Source organism: Camelus bactrianus, chromosome 13 (assembly GCF_048773025.1).
Source record: "Camelus bactrianus isolate YW-2024 breed Bactrian camel chromosome 13, ASM4877302v1, whole genome shotgun sequence".
In the NCBI taxonomy this organism is placed as follows: Eukaryota; Metazoa; Chordata; class Mammalia; order Artiodactyla; family Camelidae; genus Camelus; species Camelus bactrianus.
This window is the reverse complement of record NC_133551.1, coordinates 56,990,906-57,008,205: the sequence shown is the minus strand read 5'-3', so window position 1 is coordinate 57,008,205 and position 17,300 is coordinate 56,990,906.

The window sequence follows — 17,300 nt, the reverse complement described above, 5'->3', positions numbered from 1 at the left end:
TTGGCTATGTGTGTTCAGGGTGTGAGACAGAGAGAGAGAGACGCTTGGTGACTCTCTGAGACTTTCTGGGTGTGTGCCTGTCTGTCCTTGACATTGTGTTGGTGACTGTGTCTGACTGTGATTGGGTGTGTAGCTCTGAGTGTGCATGTAGCTGTGTGAAAGAATATCTGAGTGTGTGGATGAGGGAGTGGCTACTTTGTGTTTGTGTGAGTGTCCCTGTGGGGGGCTGTGTGTGCCTCAGCAGGTCAGGACCTTTGAGATATGAGCTTTTGCCAAGACAGAGTGGCAGGGAAGGGAGGAATGGGGAAGACAGGGGACTCTGGGATGGAAGGGAAGCTGCAGAGACTAGAAACCCCATGTTTTCACACATCTCTCATCTGTCTCAGTTATCTGGTAAAAGCTCACACCTTAGTCCTGGCCTGAGATGCTCCCAGCCCCCATGGACAGAAGGGAATGGGACCCTGGGAGAGCACAGGGTGGGGCTGAAGGAGGAAGGAGAGCAGAAGAGAACATTGCCCCATAAAGAAGGTTGTGGGGGCACTTTGAGGCCTCTGAGGAGGGCTCGGGTGGGGATCCGATTAGATGCTACGTGAGGCGTGAGTGGCAGTATCTTGCCAGAGATGGAGGATGGGCCTTCCTGGTTGGAGGGTGGGTGTGGGGAGGGCCCAGCATACACAAAAGCCGGTGGAGGGAAGAGACACCAGAGAATGGCTGGGTCCCAGTGGAGGCCTCAGGAATGGTGACTTGGCACACACAGCCCAGTTCTCCTTCCGTGGAGCATCAGCTGGAGCCAGAGACCTTATGCTAGCCCCAGGTCTGCCTCCGCCTGCTCTGTAACGGTAAGCCAGTCTTTTCTCCTCTTGGGCCTCAGTTTACTCATCTGCACAGTGACAGCTTGGCCTCTGTGATTCATACTCACAGAGAATGGAGTTCCTCCTTCTGTTCCTACATGGCAGAGTATCAGCTGTGAGTCACACAGGGCCCCTGCCCTCAGGGGTTTCCCATCCAGGGAGACTGGCAATGCCTTACCAGAGGAAGAAAGAGCCAGAGCCAGGTCAGATGAAGGGCCTGTGGGCTGCAAGGAGGAGGGACCTGTGGGTGGGCTGGGGGATGGAGGAAGAACTTAGAGCATCACAAAGGGGAACAGCAAACGGTTTGCATGAGGGTGGGGATGGAGGCAGAGGCCGAGTCTGGAGCAAGGTTTAAGGGACAGGACCCTTGGGTATGGTGACTGGCTGGATGCAGGGATGGGGTGGGGAAGTGGGAGTGATGATGCTGTTGCCCACATTTCTGTGTTGGGTGACAGCTGGTAAGATGGACCCATGACTGAGATAGGGCATCGGAGGAAAAACAAACTTGGGAGCGAGTTGCTTGATCTAGCCTTGTTGAGTTGAGTCTGAGGCGCCCAGGGAACATCTCGGGGGACATCCAGGAGGCAGCCTGAAGTCTATACGCTTCAGCACATAGACATGTGATCGTGTTTCCTGAGCCCAAGGCCAGGACTCCAAGGCCAGGGTCTGGCTAATGACCTTAGGGACAACAGACAGAAGGTTTTAAGTCAGAACTGACCCCAGGAAATCTGGGTCTCTGTTTGTTGCTAGGAAGAGGGTAACTGAAGCCAAGCAGTACATGAGGTCACCCAGGAAGTTCTAGGAGACAGTGGGAGCTCTGCCACTGTGGGGGTTGTGGGGGACAGGCAGCAGGAGAGGGCCCCAGGAAGGGAGCCAGCAGAGATGGGGAGGAAGAACCCTAGAGGACAGAATCATGGGGATCCTTGACTACGGGGGAGGGGGAGAGTTTTAAAAAGGTAAGAATGAGCAATAGTAGTAATAATCATAGCTGCTAGCACTGATTGCGTGCCCATTGTACGCCAAGCCCTGTGCCAACTGCTTTCCATATGTTACCTCGTGACCTAGTGAGATGTGTACCATCATTGTTCCCCTTTACAGAGGAGGAAACTGAAGCTCAGTGAGGTGGCGTGTCTGCGTGAGCAGAAGATGACGAGGAGGTCAGGACTAAAAGAAAGCAGTTTTTGGGACCTCTGAGGAGCAGGGCCATGCTAGGCTCTGGAGGCCTCCAAGAAGGGTTCTGATGCTCCAGGTCTGGGAGGAGCAGTTAGGGATGTCGGCAGGGAGACACAAGGGAGCTGCAGGCCCAGGAGCCCTGGGACTTGACTCCCCAGCACCCTGGGAAAACTGGGTTCTGGCTTAGTTGTCAGCAGGACCCAGGTCTGCAGCCTCTCTGCCAGTCCTGGGCCTTGAACCTGGGTCTGGATACTGGAGCACCTCAGGGGCCCTTTCTTGGGACCCAGCATCCAACCAGTCACATCACAAAAGACAAGGGATTCCGAAAGTTCCCCTTCAGAATTTTAGGCCACCCAGATCTTTTATTTCTTCCTTTCCCCTCCTCTTCCTCTCATCTCTGGGGTGTGTGTGTGTGTGTGTGTGTGTGTGTGTGTGTGTGTGTGTGTGTCGTGTGTGGGTGGTGTGGTGGGGATGGAGGCAGAGGCTGAGTCTGGAGCAAGGTTTGGGTTGTGTACACTGGACAGGGCCCAGCCACTATCTAATAGAACAGTTTCTTTGAGGCTCAATTTCTCCAATAGCTAAGAGGTTTGTGTGTAATCCCAGCTCGCCTGCCTATCTCCCCCAGGCTCAGTGAGGTCACCAGAAATTCAACCCAGTTGTTCTGGGCTGCCTCAGCCTCTCCCTTACTGCCCCACCCTCCCCTCCTCCCAACTTTCAGTTTCTTTTCAGATCCTGGATGCCTTTGGGGAAGGCACCCAGGAGGTGGCCAGACCCATAGAATGTGGATTGCTAACAACTTTCCAACCAAAATCCCCCATTCAGGGGAAGTCCCTTTAAAAGGGAAACTGAAACTCTCTCCTAGTCCCATTCAGGTCCCCCTCCTGCCTCTCCACACTGCTCAGATCTTGCCCCATGACCTCTCCCATTCAGCCTCTTCCTTCAAATGATCTGGAGCCACACTACTGCTCCCTTCCAGCTTTGTGACCCTGGACAAGTCCCTTCCCCTGACAAGTCCTGCAGTGCCCACCCTGTAAAATGAGGACACTGGGCGCCACTTGGGGTTGTGGCAAGGGTTCCGTGAGGCATCGCTGTGCTGAGGCAGTCTTCATTGCGCAGAGCTGGCCCCATCACATCCTAGCTCTGTGGCTTTTGGCCCTTCTGAGCCTCAGTATCCTCATCTGTAAAACAGGAACAATGATCGCCTATTTCTTAGGGTTACTGTGAGATAAACGACCTACTGCCATGATGTCAAGCCCTGAGGCACAGAGCACACGGGAATATTCAACAGTGGTCCTAAGTGCGGTTACATGAAATGCTGGGGGAGAGCCTGACATAGACTTGTGCCCATTCCCGTCCCTCCTCTTCCCTTCCTGACCTAAGGCGAGGAGGTGGGAATCTGGGACCCTGGGATAACCAAGTATCCCCTCCATCAACTTTCTTCTGGGACAGGTGGGGAAGGGACTGATCTAAGGATGCTGAAGTGTTCAAAGGGAAATTTATTTGGGTCAATCAATCCCTTAAATGGTAAAGGAATCTGCCTCTCCCTAGAACCTTGAGGATTCTCTCCCCTCTCTCACCCCTCAGAAGTTTCCCCTTGAGGCCTCCTTTTAGTGACTTTTTCCAGAAAAGATATACTCTGGACCCCCTTCCAACACACACATCATCTGTCTGTCCCCTCCCAGCTCTGCCCCACATTCTCCTTCCTGCCTGTGTGACAGGGAGGCTTTACATCTCGGGGGACCAGCCCATGATGCTCCAGATTGTGCCTCAGAGAGATTGGGCTCCCAGCCTCACTTCCCTTACATCCCTCCTCTTTCTCCTTGGCCCACGGAACTTCAACTCTCCTGGCCATCTGATTCCTCAGAGTGCTGAACTTCTCCCACCTCAGGGCCTTTGAACAGGCTGTTTCATCCACTTAGCATGCCTCTCTCCACTTCTCTGCTTGCCAGATTTCTAAATCTCTTAAAACCCAGATCAAACCACTCCTGAGGTCTTTTCAGATTCCCCAGGAGGAAAGGAGGGCTTTCCCACACCTGATCCACACCTCTGGGCTTAGGGTTCCCACTAGTCAGTCGCCCAAACCAGGAACCTGGGCTGCATCACCAGGCCACCCACCTTGGCTCATCATCCCCTTGTCTCCCCCTCCCAATCTGCCCTTCTCACCTGGACCTAGGCTGTTTCATCAGCTTCTCACTGTCTCTCTGCTCAAGTCCAGCCATTCTCCTGTGTCTGGGTCACTTTCAACAGAGGGTGCTCAATACATACCTGTTAACTGGGGGAGTAAATGAGTGAAGGAATGAATGAAAGAGTGAAAGAAATGTAGCATCAAACATATTCCCCTGGCTTTAACTCTTCCCATGACTCCCTACTGTCCTCAGGACAGTCTGTGCCTTACATGTGAGGTTTCCACTGTCTGATCCCCATAGCACACTCTGGGCTTTCCGCCAAGCCATAACCCCGTTCTCCTTCCTGCACTTACACAGGCTGTCCCTCTGACTGGATTGTCCCTCTTCCCTGCTACGCAGCAGAGAAACAAGATGGCCTGTTGAAATAGTCCAGGCAAGGATGATGGGGACTTCTGCTAAAGAGTGAGGGAGAGTCAGCCAACACCAACATGTCTTGAGCTAGGGACTATTCCCAGTGCCGGGGATTGTGAATGTGCCCTTGAAGTTGAAGTTTTAGGTGCCTGTGAGAGTCCTCGTGGGGACATCAGGCTGGCAGTTAATGGATCTATGAGCCTGGACTTCAGAGGAGAACTTGGAGGTGTCTCAAATTGGAAGCCACAGGACTGGATGGGATCCACTGAGAGGAACAGCTCAAGAAGACAGCACCGGGGGCACTCTGACATTTAGACTCTGGACGGGGACCCAGCAGGGGGATTTAGCTGATGGGCAGAGAGAAAGGAAGAGAACTGGGAGCAGGGGAATCCTGAAGGCTGAGGGAGGAGATGGCTTCCAGAAGGAATGAGTGATCCGCCATGTCAAATGCTCCAGAAGGTGGAGGAAGACACAGAAGTAAAGGAGGGGCTCAGGGGGCAGAAGTGACAGGTCTTAGCAAAGGACTAAGGATGTTGGAAATGAGGAGGAAGGACCAAGGATGGGGCCCGAGGGTATGGCTTGGGCAAATGGGTGAAAGGAGGGGCAAAGAGGAGGAGCAGCGGGTCTCCATGGAAACAGAGAGGTCAACTTTGGACAGGTTGACTTGAGGTGTCTTTGGGATGTCATCAGGATCTGTGGGTCTGGAATGAAATCTGAGCTGGAGAGAAAAAGAGAAGATCTGTGTGTGTGTGTCTGCCTGTCTGTCTCTCCTCCATCCTTTTCTACGTGTATCTACAAAAGCGTCTATAAGCTGACCATGAAGAAATCTCTGTCTCCAGCCCAGATCTCTCCAAAACTCCGGCTGCCCTTGGAGATCACCCTGGATGTCCCACAGGGATCTACAAAACATAGAGAAACAAAACAGGCTCAGGACACGGATTAGAAAGGACAGAGTTGGAGGTAAGATAAACCAGGAAAGAGTCGATAGGACCGGTCCAGACAATGGGGTAAGTGGCCTGAACCAGGCAAGGGCAGAGGGCAGAGGGGGAGATGAAGTGCAGACATTCAGAATGTGGAGAGCACCAGAGGTGGGAATGAAGTTCCATGTGGATGGAGAGTGGGGCTAGAGGAGGAACGGAGACAGCTCTAGGGGTCCGCTGGGTGTGGGGAGCTGGGGTGGCTGTCATGCAGTTAACTGTTTATGTGACTGAGACCCCTAAAAAAAGGCAGAGGATGGGTCATAAGTGGGTCTTAAGGGGTGGGGGAAGGAGCTGCTGTGGACCACTGAGTGGATGAGTCTGGGTAGTGGCCCAAAGACTCCTTCCTCTAGCTATCAGCTCCCTCTGCCGGACCTCTGCAGGGAGGTTTGCGTGGGATCACTCCTCAGAGTGGGCCTCCATCCCAATTAGGACCTGCGAGAGTGTGTAGGGGGAACACGGGAACACAGGGACAGGTGCCCAGGGCCTTGGACCTAGTTGAGGGCCAGAGACCACTTGCTCACCAGAGCGGATTCCGAGACCCCCGGAGGGCTTTAGGCCAGGAGATGCCATGATGGGGCCATGTCCCTCCCTTGCTTTAAACCTGTCCATGGCTCCCTGCTTCCTCTTGGAGAACCTAACCCCTTGTTCTGGCCTTCAAGGTCTTTGAAGCTCCAGGCCCAGCTGGCCTCATTTTAGGCAGAGCCCACCTGGCCACCAGTCTCATGATTCCCTCAGTGGGGTGCCCAGACCACTTCAGCCTGCAAACCACCAAATCTTTCTCCATGCTGCCAACTCTGCTTGGATTGCTACTCCCCGTGTATGTCTACCAAGGGCCTACCCACCTGTCAAGATTCAGCTCAAGGAACTTCTCCTAAGGGCTTTCCTGACCTTCCAGAAGACTGATTGTGTCCCAGTGTCCCCCTCCTGTGGCACTTTACTGAGCTGGTGGACGTCTTTACCTTTCTACGGCACTGTGAGAGCCTGGGGAGCCGGAGCAAGTGGGGTTCATCCAGTCTACCCCATGGGGGTTTGTGGGTGCAATGGGATGGTCAGGGGTGGCTGTGGAGGCCCTCCCAGCCCTGTGGGTTCAGTCTAAGTGTGTGTGACTGGGGAGAATAGAGACCTCAATCACCCCCTGAAGTAGGGAGAGCCAGAAATCGGTGAAAGCAGCTTTATTTGCGCAGTGAAGGGCAGAAACACAGAGACCCCAGGAGAGAGGGCAAAGGTGGACAATCTTCACCCACAGAGAGGGGACATGGGACTGTGCAGTGCTCCCAGGCCATCTTCCTGCTCATCCTGGCTTGGCACAAGTCGGCCTCAGGACCATCATGCAATGAACCTGAGGCCTGCTTCCCCAAATCCCTGGAAAAACAGACGTTGGTGACACTCCTCTGAAACCCAGGGCACAGGGTGTGGAGCTGGGCATGCCACACTGCCTGGGCTCATGTGCAGCTCAGCTGTGAAGTCGCTGGGTGTTCTCGGGCGAGTCATTTAATGGCTCTGAGCCTATCCCCTTATCTGAGGATAATGGGAATAACAATGATACATCATAGGGTTGTGATGAGGCAGCAAAATTTTAGCATAGTACCTGGCTGAGATGAAACATGCAATAAATATTACCTGTTATAATTATTACTATGTTATCGAGAGACCTGAGTTCTGGTCCCAGTTCTGACACGTTTTCCTCTCTGGATCTGCCTGAGTGTCTATCTATAAAATGGGATGCTGAAGGATTAAATGAAATAATGGATGTGGCAGAGGCTTCTAACATGAGTGATCGTCTCTGCCCCTCTGAGGTTCACCTCCCTGGGGCTGCAGAGGGGTGGTCACCTCCACTCTTTCAGGTCCTTACTTGGGTTCTCTGTCCAGGCAGGATCTGCTGCCTCAGAGACATTCCATCTCCTCCCCTCTGCACATGAGGCTGAATGAGAGGAAAGGGCTGCGGTTGCCCCAGCAGGGACTGTGGTTACACAGGACGAAGGACTTCCTTCCGGGCCGCAGGATGCTATCCTGGGAAGGAGCCAGAGATCGTGGGACTGAGGCCACTGTGGGGAGGGGTTGCTTCCAGGGGAATGGCCAGACCAGGCTGGTTGGGTCAGAGTGGGTCAGTGGAATGACTCAGCTCAGAAGTGACCTCACTTCCAGAGACCCTGGAGAGGCCCTGTTTAAACCAGCCTACAGCTCCCAAAATCACAGAGACAATAGACAGGAACAGAGACATGGCCAAAGGGATACTCCAGGAGAGACATCCAGAGGCAAAGGGCCACCATTAGACATATGCTGTTCCCTCCACACACAACACTCTTCTCAGGGTCTGGAGTGGCTGACCTCTCATCCTTTTAAGTCTTGATTGAGAGTTACCTCCTCAGCCAGGAACTCCTGGCCATGCATTCATGCAATCTTTAGTAAGCCCCAGTTATGAGTCAGGCACTGTTTTAGATCTGTGAGTAAGACGAAGTCCCTGCCCACTCCATATAAAATAGCACCTGGCCCACCTTGTTCTTCCCAAACACAGCACCCTGTTTATCTTGGACCTCTCTTTATTGTCTCCCCAACCAGAATGTAAGCTCCATGAGGACAGAGACTTCAACTGTTTCTTTCAGCAATGTAAAGTCAGTGACTTAGAGTACAAACCTGGCACAACCCACTAAAGTATTTGATAAGTATTTGTTTAATAAATAAATAGATACAGAGACCAGGGATAGACAGACACAGAGAAACAGAGCCATGCTCAGAGGTGATGCAGAAGACATTCAGAGATGTCCCAAAATGTGAAGCTCACACAGACACACACAGGATGATCACAGGATGATGGTCAGGACAGTGCCTCTTAGGCAGACCCTTTCCCTTAGGTCATTTAGCTTGGTCACCAGGCCTGGGGCTGGGGTCACCCCTTTCCTGGCACTGACCCAGTTGGTGCCCGAGGGCATAACCTATTCTGGTTCCCACACTCCTTGTACTGGGCACAACGCTGGCATTACTCTTGAGGTGCCCTCTTTGGAACTCTATTTTACTTCTTTGGGTATCTTTTGATGAACAGAAATTTTAATATAGTCGAATCTGTCAATTAAAAAAAATGTGGTGGTTTGAGAATGGTGGGAATGAATAACCCGAAGAAACTCACACGTAGGCCCGCGGGGCCTCTCACTGCTCAACCCCTCCTAGTCCTCGACCTTGGAAGTCAGGGCGGACGGACCTCGTGCTCAGCCCCTGCCCTTCTCTCCCCGCCCCATTCCTCCGTTAGGCCCCGCCTCTAGGCCCGCCCCTCCGAGGTAGAGCCCTCTTCGCCCCGCCCCTCACAGGCGCAGGGGAACTAGATGTCTCTTCCTCTTGCCCAGGTATTGTTAGTTAATATTCTGCCACCGGTGCTTTCACCTGGAGGGAGGGAAAGTTAGGCCGACAGGATGGGAGTAAGGCTCCCAGTTCCCTCTGCGTCTACTCCCACGCCGCCTAGCCCCGCCTCCTTCCGTGCTCAGCCGCTTCAGGCCCCGCCCTTCCCAGTCAGTTCCGTCCCCTCCTCCCGCTCCCAGGCACCGTCAAGCCCAGCCTATCCAACCCCTGACCAGTCCTCGGCTCTGGGGATCCGCACCTTCCCACAGACCTCGCCCCCTGCCATAGGCCTCGCCCCTCTCTTTCCAAGGCCTTTGCCCCGCCCCGCGCGCTCACGTGAGGCGCGGGCGCGCGCCGTAGCAGCTGGGCCCTCGTGCGGAGGGCAAGTCCGTCAGCCCGGTGGTCCCTGGCAGCAGCAGCAGGTTGTGCGCAGGCCAGCGCCAGGCACCGCCCGGTGGGCGGTGGTACTGCGGGCTCAGCCAATAATCGCCCACTCGGCGGGCGCCGGGCGCCGGCAAGGCTGGGCCCCGACAGTCGCAGAAACACAGTTCCCGGTCCAGGCGGTGTGGGGGCGTGGCCCGGGGGCTCTTGCCAGGGAGACCGGGCAGCAGTCACCCCCAGAGGCACGACGGGCGGGGAGGAGGCGGCCGCCTGGGGTCAGACGCAGAGGGGCGAGGCCCGGGATCACTCTTGGCCGACTTAGAGGGACGGGGAGAGGAATTGGAGGCCTCTGTCGGGGCCCTCCCAAGAATCTGGGCTTCTCCTCCCCTCTGAGCTGCTAGACCTGGGCTCTTCATCCCGCCGGCGCCCTCCCCCAGGTCCCCTCACCAGGACAGTAGAAAATTCACCACGAAGTGGACAGTTTCAGTGAATAGCATGGTGTCCAGTAGGCCTGGCCCGGCTTCGACCTCTTTAATAACTGCCCAGGCGTGGAGGGGGAGGCCTGAAAGCCCATAGTCCCCTCGGGCCCCGCTTTTTTTAGCAGGAGGAGTCAGCTGGCAGAGGGGTGGGGGTGGGGCAGCGCCAGACCCTTGGGCGAGGTCTAGTTCGTGGTCGGTCTTCACCAGCCGCTTCAGTGGGAAGGCGCTGGTCACCAGTGTTTTGAGGATCCCGAGACCTTACCGTACTTCCCCCAGGATCAATAACAGAAGGCAGAACACAAGCAGAGGCAGCAAGTGGGGGCCCCAGGCAGGAAGGTCAGCTGAGGGTAGAATAAACCCTTCCTTATTCCACCCAGGGGCCTCCAATCTCTGCTCACAACCCTAATGGTGTGCTCGCCAAGAGCCCACACTTCCAAAGGCCTTGCTGCTCCTGGGCTTAGGACCCCTACTCCCCTGCCTACCACATCCCTTACAAGCGCCTTTCCCTTGCTCCAGGGCACGCTTAAATATCAGAGGCAGAAGGGCTCCTCAGCCAACTCTAGTTCAGTGTTCCTATCCAGAGACCAGGGGTAAGTTTATTGGGGCTCCTGGACACCCTAAACTGTCTACACAGTTCCAAACACACATACACTTCTGAAAATGTTGCAGAAAAATGTGTTACAGCTCAGTTATGACAGCCAACTGTAACTGGGTGACAGATCAAGAAGCACTCGTAGTTGGAGAACTCTGGTTTTTTATGCTGACGAGCTTAGGAAAGTTAACACTCCAAGCTCTGGACCCTGTCTGTAGGTTTACACAGGCCTTTATAGGCTGCCAGTTTTACACTTTGCAACATCATATGCAAATAAAGTATAACAGAGGTTGACCAACTAGGAATAAGCTTTGTAGAAATAGACCAATCAGGAGTGAGAGAAGTAACCAATCAGGAGTGAGCTCCATGCAAATGAAGTACTACAAATGGACCAATCAAAAGTTAGGAAAGTGGACCAATCAGAAGTGAGAGTAATAACCAATTGGGAGTGAAGGAAATAACCAATCAGAAGTGAGCTCAGGGAACCAATAGCATTTTAGGGGGTAAGTAAGGCGTTTCAGAGGCAAAAAGTGAGATAGAGCTTCTGGGTCAGGGAACCGGATGGTGCTGGCAGGAGAGTAGCGGCCCTGCTTGGGGGTCCTGCCGGTCTTTTTATGGGGCTTCCTGCCTCAGAAACAATCTAAAAGGGGTCCCAGACATGTATGACATTCTCCCCACCCCCACCAAAAAAAAAAAAAAAAAAAGCCACACCTTGCAGAAAGGGAAAATGAGGTTCCAAGATACGCAAAGAAGAGCCAAAAGTAAACCCCAGGCTTCCTATTACTCTGCCTGCCCCTACGAAGAGTGAGACAACCTCTCTGTGCCCTTGTCTTGCTCAGAGCATGGGGTTCAGGGCTCAGAGCCCAGGCTGGGCCCTGCTCCCCCACCCCCCTTGGGATCCTGAGGAATATGCTGGCCTCACTCCCTTTCCCACACAGCCAGTGTGGGCTATTCCCCCCACCCCAATGACTCACACTGGCTGCTGGGGAGAGTGGGCAGCTGTTCTGAGCCCCCAGAGCCTGGTACAGGCTCTGACTTGCCCCGCCACCAAAGTGTGTGGCCATATTTGGGGATTTAACCTCCTCTTTTCCCTCCTTGGGGAATCTTCCTCCTTTCACCCTTCCTCCTTTCCCTATCTCCAACCTCTCCATCCCTGATGGCTCCTTCCCAGCAGCAAACAAACAGCCTTTAGTCTTTCCTATCTTTGAAAAAGAAGAAAGCCTTCCTTCGACTCCAGCTCCTTCTCCAGCTCCCCCTTCACAGCCAACATTCTTGAAAGAGTTGTGTACACACGCTGTTTCCACTTCCTCCCCCAACCCCTGCAGATGGCTTCCTCCCCCACCACCATTCCACAGGATCAGCTTGTCAGGGTCACCACTGACCTCCTTGTTGCTAAATCTAGGGATGCTTGAGTCTTTATCTGACTTGACCCCTTAGCAGTGGCTGACTTTGACACAAATGCTCCTTCCTATTTGAAATATTCTTGTGCCCTTGTTTTTCTGGACACTGCACTCTTGATTTTTTTTTGTTACTGTTGTTTTGCTATCTTACTGGTTGCTGCCACGTGGAAAGTTTCTCATCCTTTGTTCACTGCCTAATCATGGGTGTTCTTGGGCAGGCTACAGTTTTTCCCAGGAAATCTCACTGGTTCCCACACCTTCGATGTCCACCTGTGTTAGACTCACTTCTCCGTTTCAGCCCAGACCTCTTTTCCCTGTCGACACTTGTTTCCTGGACCCCTCCCCCTGGATGCCTCACCTCACAGCAAACGTGCCTCACACCTGCCCTTCCTCCCATGTTCTGCAGCTTGGCCATATTCTCGGTTGCCTGAACTGGAAATCTGGGCTTGGTTCTAGACTCTTCCCTGTCTCTCCTTTTTTATATTCAAGCAGCTACAAAACCTCACCCTCTCTAGCATGTGTCTGAAATCCAATTGCCTCTCCATCTCCACTGCTAACACCTGGTCCAAGGCCCCATAATCTTTCACCTGGGAGGCTGCAGCAGCCTCCTGAATGATCTTCCTGCTGTTACCCTTGATCTCTTATGTGATCTGTTCTCACAGAGCAACTAGGGTGGTCTTTCCAAGACATGAACATGGCCCTCTTCACAGTGTCTTTAGCATCACCTTCACCTGTGGCACATAGCCCAGGGCTAGGGCTATATCCTGCCTCCATGTCCTTGTCTGGGTAACTGCTTCTGGTTTCAGTTCCAGTGTCGGTTCCTTAGGGATGCCATTCCAACCCCCACCTCACCCCCACCCCAGCCCCCCACTGGGTCTGCTGTTCCTTCTCCTCACAGCACTCAGCCTCTCCTTTGTGGACTGATCGAGCAGTCATTCACCAGCTAGTCTAATCTGCAGACATTCTACAAATTCCTAAGCCCTTCCATTCTAGGCCCCAGGGATGTCATGATGAATATGACACAACCTCTGCCCTCAATGAGTCCACAGTTTAATGAGGTAGATGGGCATTCATCAGGGATCAAGGAAGAGATAAGTACACAGTGGGACAAGCAGGTGCTATGGGAGGGGAAGGACAGGTGGGTAGGGGAGACTTTTTTGAGGAGTGACAATTGGTGGAGATCTGAGGGGTAAGTGGGATGGGAGGGGGCTATTCCAGGCAGAAGGAACAGTATGCTGAAAGGTGGGGAGAACTCAGTGGTGTCTACATGGTTGGACAAATGATGTAAAGAAGCCGTTGATGAGATTTAAATAGGAGAATGACATGGCTAGCTTTGTGGTCTTTATAAAATAATTCTGGGCTGGAGGAATCAAGCAGGGAAGGAAGCACAAGACTGGTTAGAGGGCTGCTGGAGTCACTCAAATTAGTAGTGATAGGGGCCTGATTCAGGGTGGTGGCAGTGGAACTGGAGCAGAATAGATTGTGGTGACGTGGACTGAGGGTTGGGGAAGAGAGAGCGGATGAGAATGATTCCAGTGTTCTTACTCCAAGGGCAAGTGGGGAGAGGCCAGTGGGAGCTGGGACCCCCATATCCCCTTGGGGTCCAACCTACTGATCTACCTGGTGTCAGGTTGCCTGATGTCTTTCCCATGGCCCTCATCCATCCTTTTTCCTGGAGAAGCAGATGGAGTCCCAAGAGGCAGAAGCACTACTAAAGAAGGCCTAGGAGGAGGCAGGGGGGGAGAAAGAGAAAGTTGGGTCAGGGTCCGGATGTGATGGGGTTTCAGGGAAAGTGGCATCTGGGGTTTCCTTGGACTCTGGAAATTCCACTCTATGGCTTTCATCTTCAGACCCCCAAATTCTGAGATGCTCAAACTCAGGGCCCAGTTCTTTGGAGTCCTGGGGGCCTTCTATGGGCTGTGAGTCTATATCTGAAAAGCCACAATGCCCTGACAGGTCCCCAGGATTCTAGAGAGTCACTAACATAGGTGTGCACTTCCCGTGAGCTGGCTCAATGCCTGTTACATGCATGATTCCCTGCAATCTTCACATTAACCCTCAGAGGCATGTAGCTCACTATCCCCATTGTACATACTAGATTTCCAGGGTTAAGGGACTTGCTCAAATTCAAACATCTAAGATGATGTAGAAAGAGGATTTGAACCAAGGTTTGACTGACATCAGAGTCTGTGCTTTTAACTCCTGTGCTATATTAAGCCTGTCGACCCCTTGGTTGATTGGCTCAGTAAAGGGAGGAGGCTTTGTGGAGGATTTGCTTATGGTTGGGGTGGCTGCCCCCTCTCATATCAAGCGATGGGAAAGGGTAGTGCTGACGTCAGTTGTTGTCATGGTGATATAGCAATCCTTTCCCTACCATCTCCATGGTAACCTGGGGGGGTCCATCTGTACCTCGCCCCCTCCTTCTAAAAGAGGGTCTTTAAGGGAGGCTGGCTAATAAGGTGTCTGAGAGAGAAGTCAGGAAAGGCAGTGAATTGAGTATGCTCCCTTCCCTGGGTCTCTCCCCATTCCTCAGGCCCAGGGAATGAGGCTGGGATGTGGGGGTCCTGCTTTGGGGTCTGGGGACAGCTTTACCCTCTAGGGTGAGGGAGGCAACTCTGCCTTTCCCATTTGGGATTCCCCTGAAAATGTCCACCCCCCACCAAGTTCCTCATCTCCTGAGCAGAATTGCTAGGAAGTTGGCAGAGGGAAGCAAGAGAGATTCCCCAACCCTCTCCAAGGCTGGGCATTACCCAGCCCCTGGGGACATCGCTGGCTAGCTCTCTGCTGCCCCTTGAAGCCAACCAAAGGTAGGAGCAGCAGCAATCTCTGTGCCCAAGATTCCCGCCAGTGCTATACCTGCATGACTTTACTGAAAGCTTCCATTAGGTGTCATTAGCCCCATTTTACAGATTTGGAAATAGAGACTCAGAGAGGCTAAGTAACTAGCCCAAAGTTGCACAGCTAGTAAATGGCAGTCAGGACTCAAATCCTGGACTGGAGTTTAGGCCAGTGACTTTTCCAAGGGGAAAGAGGAAGAAGCAACAGAGAACAGGATAAATAGAGTGAAGTGACCCAGGTTAGTTCCTGTCATGCTCCCGTTCACCTACAGAACAAAGTTCAAATTCAAGGCCTCCATGATCCAACTTCTTTTCTATTAACTCATCCCTGGCTCCCTTGAATTCTGAGCTCTGTCAGATAAAGCATCCAGCAAGGCCCAGGGAGGTGTTGGTGAATGTTGATTGAACTGAATTAATTGAATTTGTTCACTTTTCTGCCTCTAGTCCTTTGCTCACAGTGTTCCCTCCACCTGGAATGACCTTTCCCCTTGCGCATGATATTTTAGAGCTATCTAGCCCCAGGGTCTGGCCCACTGGCAGGGTGTTTGTCTGGAATCTTTGTATCCCTCGTTAACCTAGCATCTGGGAGATGGCGTTAAATCTTTTTGTTAAAGGAAAGGAGGGTTTGAAAGACTGGAGAAAGGAAGTGAGGGAGATGAGAAGAGAGAAAGGAAGAACAGGAAGGCTTTAGACTTTGGGGCCTGGCAAGGTCCATGGAGATCAGCTGGTGCTTTTTTTTTTTTTTTTCCGAGCTAGTGAGGAAATGGGCCCAGAGGGAAGGGACCTGCCTAAGTGAAGCCTCATTGCTAGGCCATGTGAGATCCATGAGGGTCAAGGCCCTTGTCTGTCAGGTTCACTGCTGAATCCCCAGTGTCCTGCACAAGACTGGCCGGCAGATCTTATTGACTGAGACAGGGACAAAGCCTGAACTAGAACTCAGTGGCCTGACTCTTGGTCAGACTGTCCAAGGCTCCTCATTGCTGTGAAATAGAGTTGTCACACTGGCCCCTTCCACTCTCTACCCCTCCCTTTTTTTTTTCAAGCTTCTTTTCCTCCCAGGCATACGCAATCTTTGCCTAAGCTGCCCCTGCTCCTAGAATGTTTTTTTCTCCATTTTTACCCATTATTTTCTTGTGATGCTGTCAATCACTTGGCTGTGCTGGCACCTCAAGGGTAGGCTTACGGCTCAGCCTGATCAATTAGTCTCCCATCTCCCCGACAGTGGTAATTGGCCCAAGGAATGTGGATGTGGTCTAAAAAGGGTCAATCACTGCTCTTCCCAGAGATAGGTACACTGAGACTGGGAGAAAGCAACTCTCCCTTCCTGGGATTTCTAAGCAGCTGCAGCCATGTTCCCTGCCCAGAGGAGCTAATAGGGGATGAGAGAGGAACAGAGCAACAGTCTCAGTGAGGTTGAATCCTTAATTCCACCCCAGTGGCTGCCCTGGTTCCTATAGTTCTTTCTTTAATCACTAGCTTATATCCTTTCCAGCCACTTGAAACAGTCAATTCCTTTTTTGCTTGAACTAACATCAATCACTTGCAATAGAGAGACTTTATCAATACAGAGGCCAAAAGTTTTTTCTTGCTAAAATAACAAGGGCCTCCGAAGGAGGGTAAGGAGTATTTACAGAGAGGGAGGCCCTTTTTCGGCAGAGTGGCAGAATGGGCTGTTAGGCAGAGTAGGGCCTGCATGGAGTTTGATGGGGAAGGAAACAGCAGGAATACTTCACTTAATGGAGAGAAGAACAGAGTCCTGGGGTAGAGGTGGGATGGGGTGGGTCTCCAGGAGGTAAGGGTGAAGGGGGAGAGGAGTGAAGGAGAGAGAAGCCAGCACTATGACCTGAAGCCAAGGATTATTCCGGTGAAGGGGAAAGATAGGCATGGAGGGGCTTTCAAGAGCTAGAATGTTAAAAGAGCAGCGCACTGAAAGGTCAAGTCTAAAGTCCAAGTAGACCCTTTCAAATAAGTATCTCCTCTTTCAATAAGCCTCCCATATTTGGGGCTGCCTGGGAGAGAGTTTTGTGTGGAAGTTGAGAAGGGTGTCCCTTTCAGGTGACCATGAGATCTGAAGCGCTCTGGGGGGCTGGGGCTTCTACTCCATGTGTATTAGGGGAGGGGTGTTGAGTCAACCATACTTAAATCTCAGGGGACACGAGACTAAACCTGACCTTTGGGTTACATTTTTTCCCAATATTAAAATAAAATTTTAATAAATTAAAATAAAATTTATTAAAGCAAAATTGCAAAATAGGAAATACTCATTCAGCTTAAATACTACACTTTCAGGCAGCCTTCCTGTAGTGGGCCCCTCCCACAGTCGGATTTCGTGACATCAAGTCTGAGGATGCTGAGGAGTTTGCTAGCATCGCCTATCATCTGGGGACGCCTGGCAAGTTGCTTAAGACTCAGTTCCCTCACCTGTAAAATAGAAATATGAAATCAAAGTTTTTCAAACTCCTTCTTCCCCAGTCTTTTTCTGGCCCCAACAGTCAAAAGAAACCAAGGCTCAAGATGTACAGGGCAGCCCGTAACCCCTCCAACAAAGCCAGAGGTGCCCAGGGTCACAAAACAGCAAGCAGCAAAACCAAACTCCATCTTGGGAGAATTAAATGGGCCTGGGCCCGGTGTGGGTGGCCATTCTCTTTATTCTAAGTTGTCTATCCACTCCCTCCAGTCACATGATTCTCTGAACCCTGGGTCCCGCATAGTAATGCGAATTTTACTGGATAACCAAGGA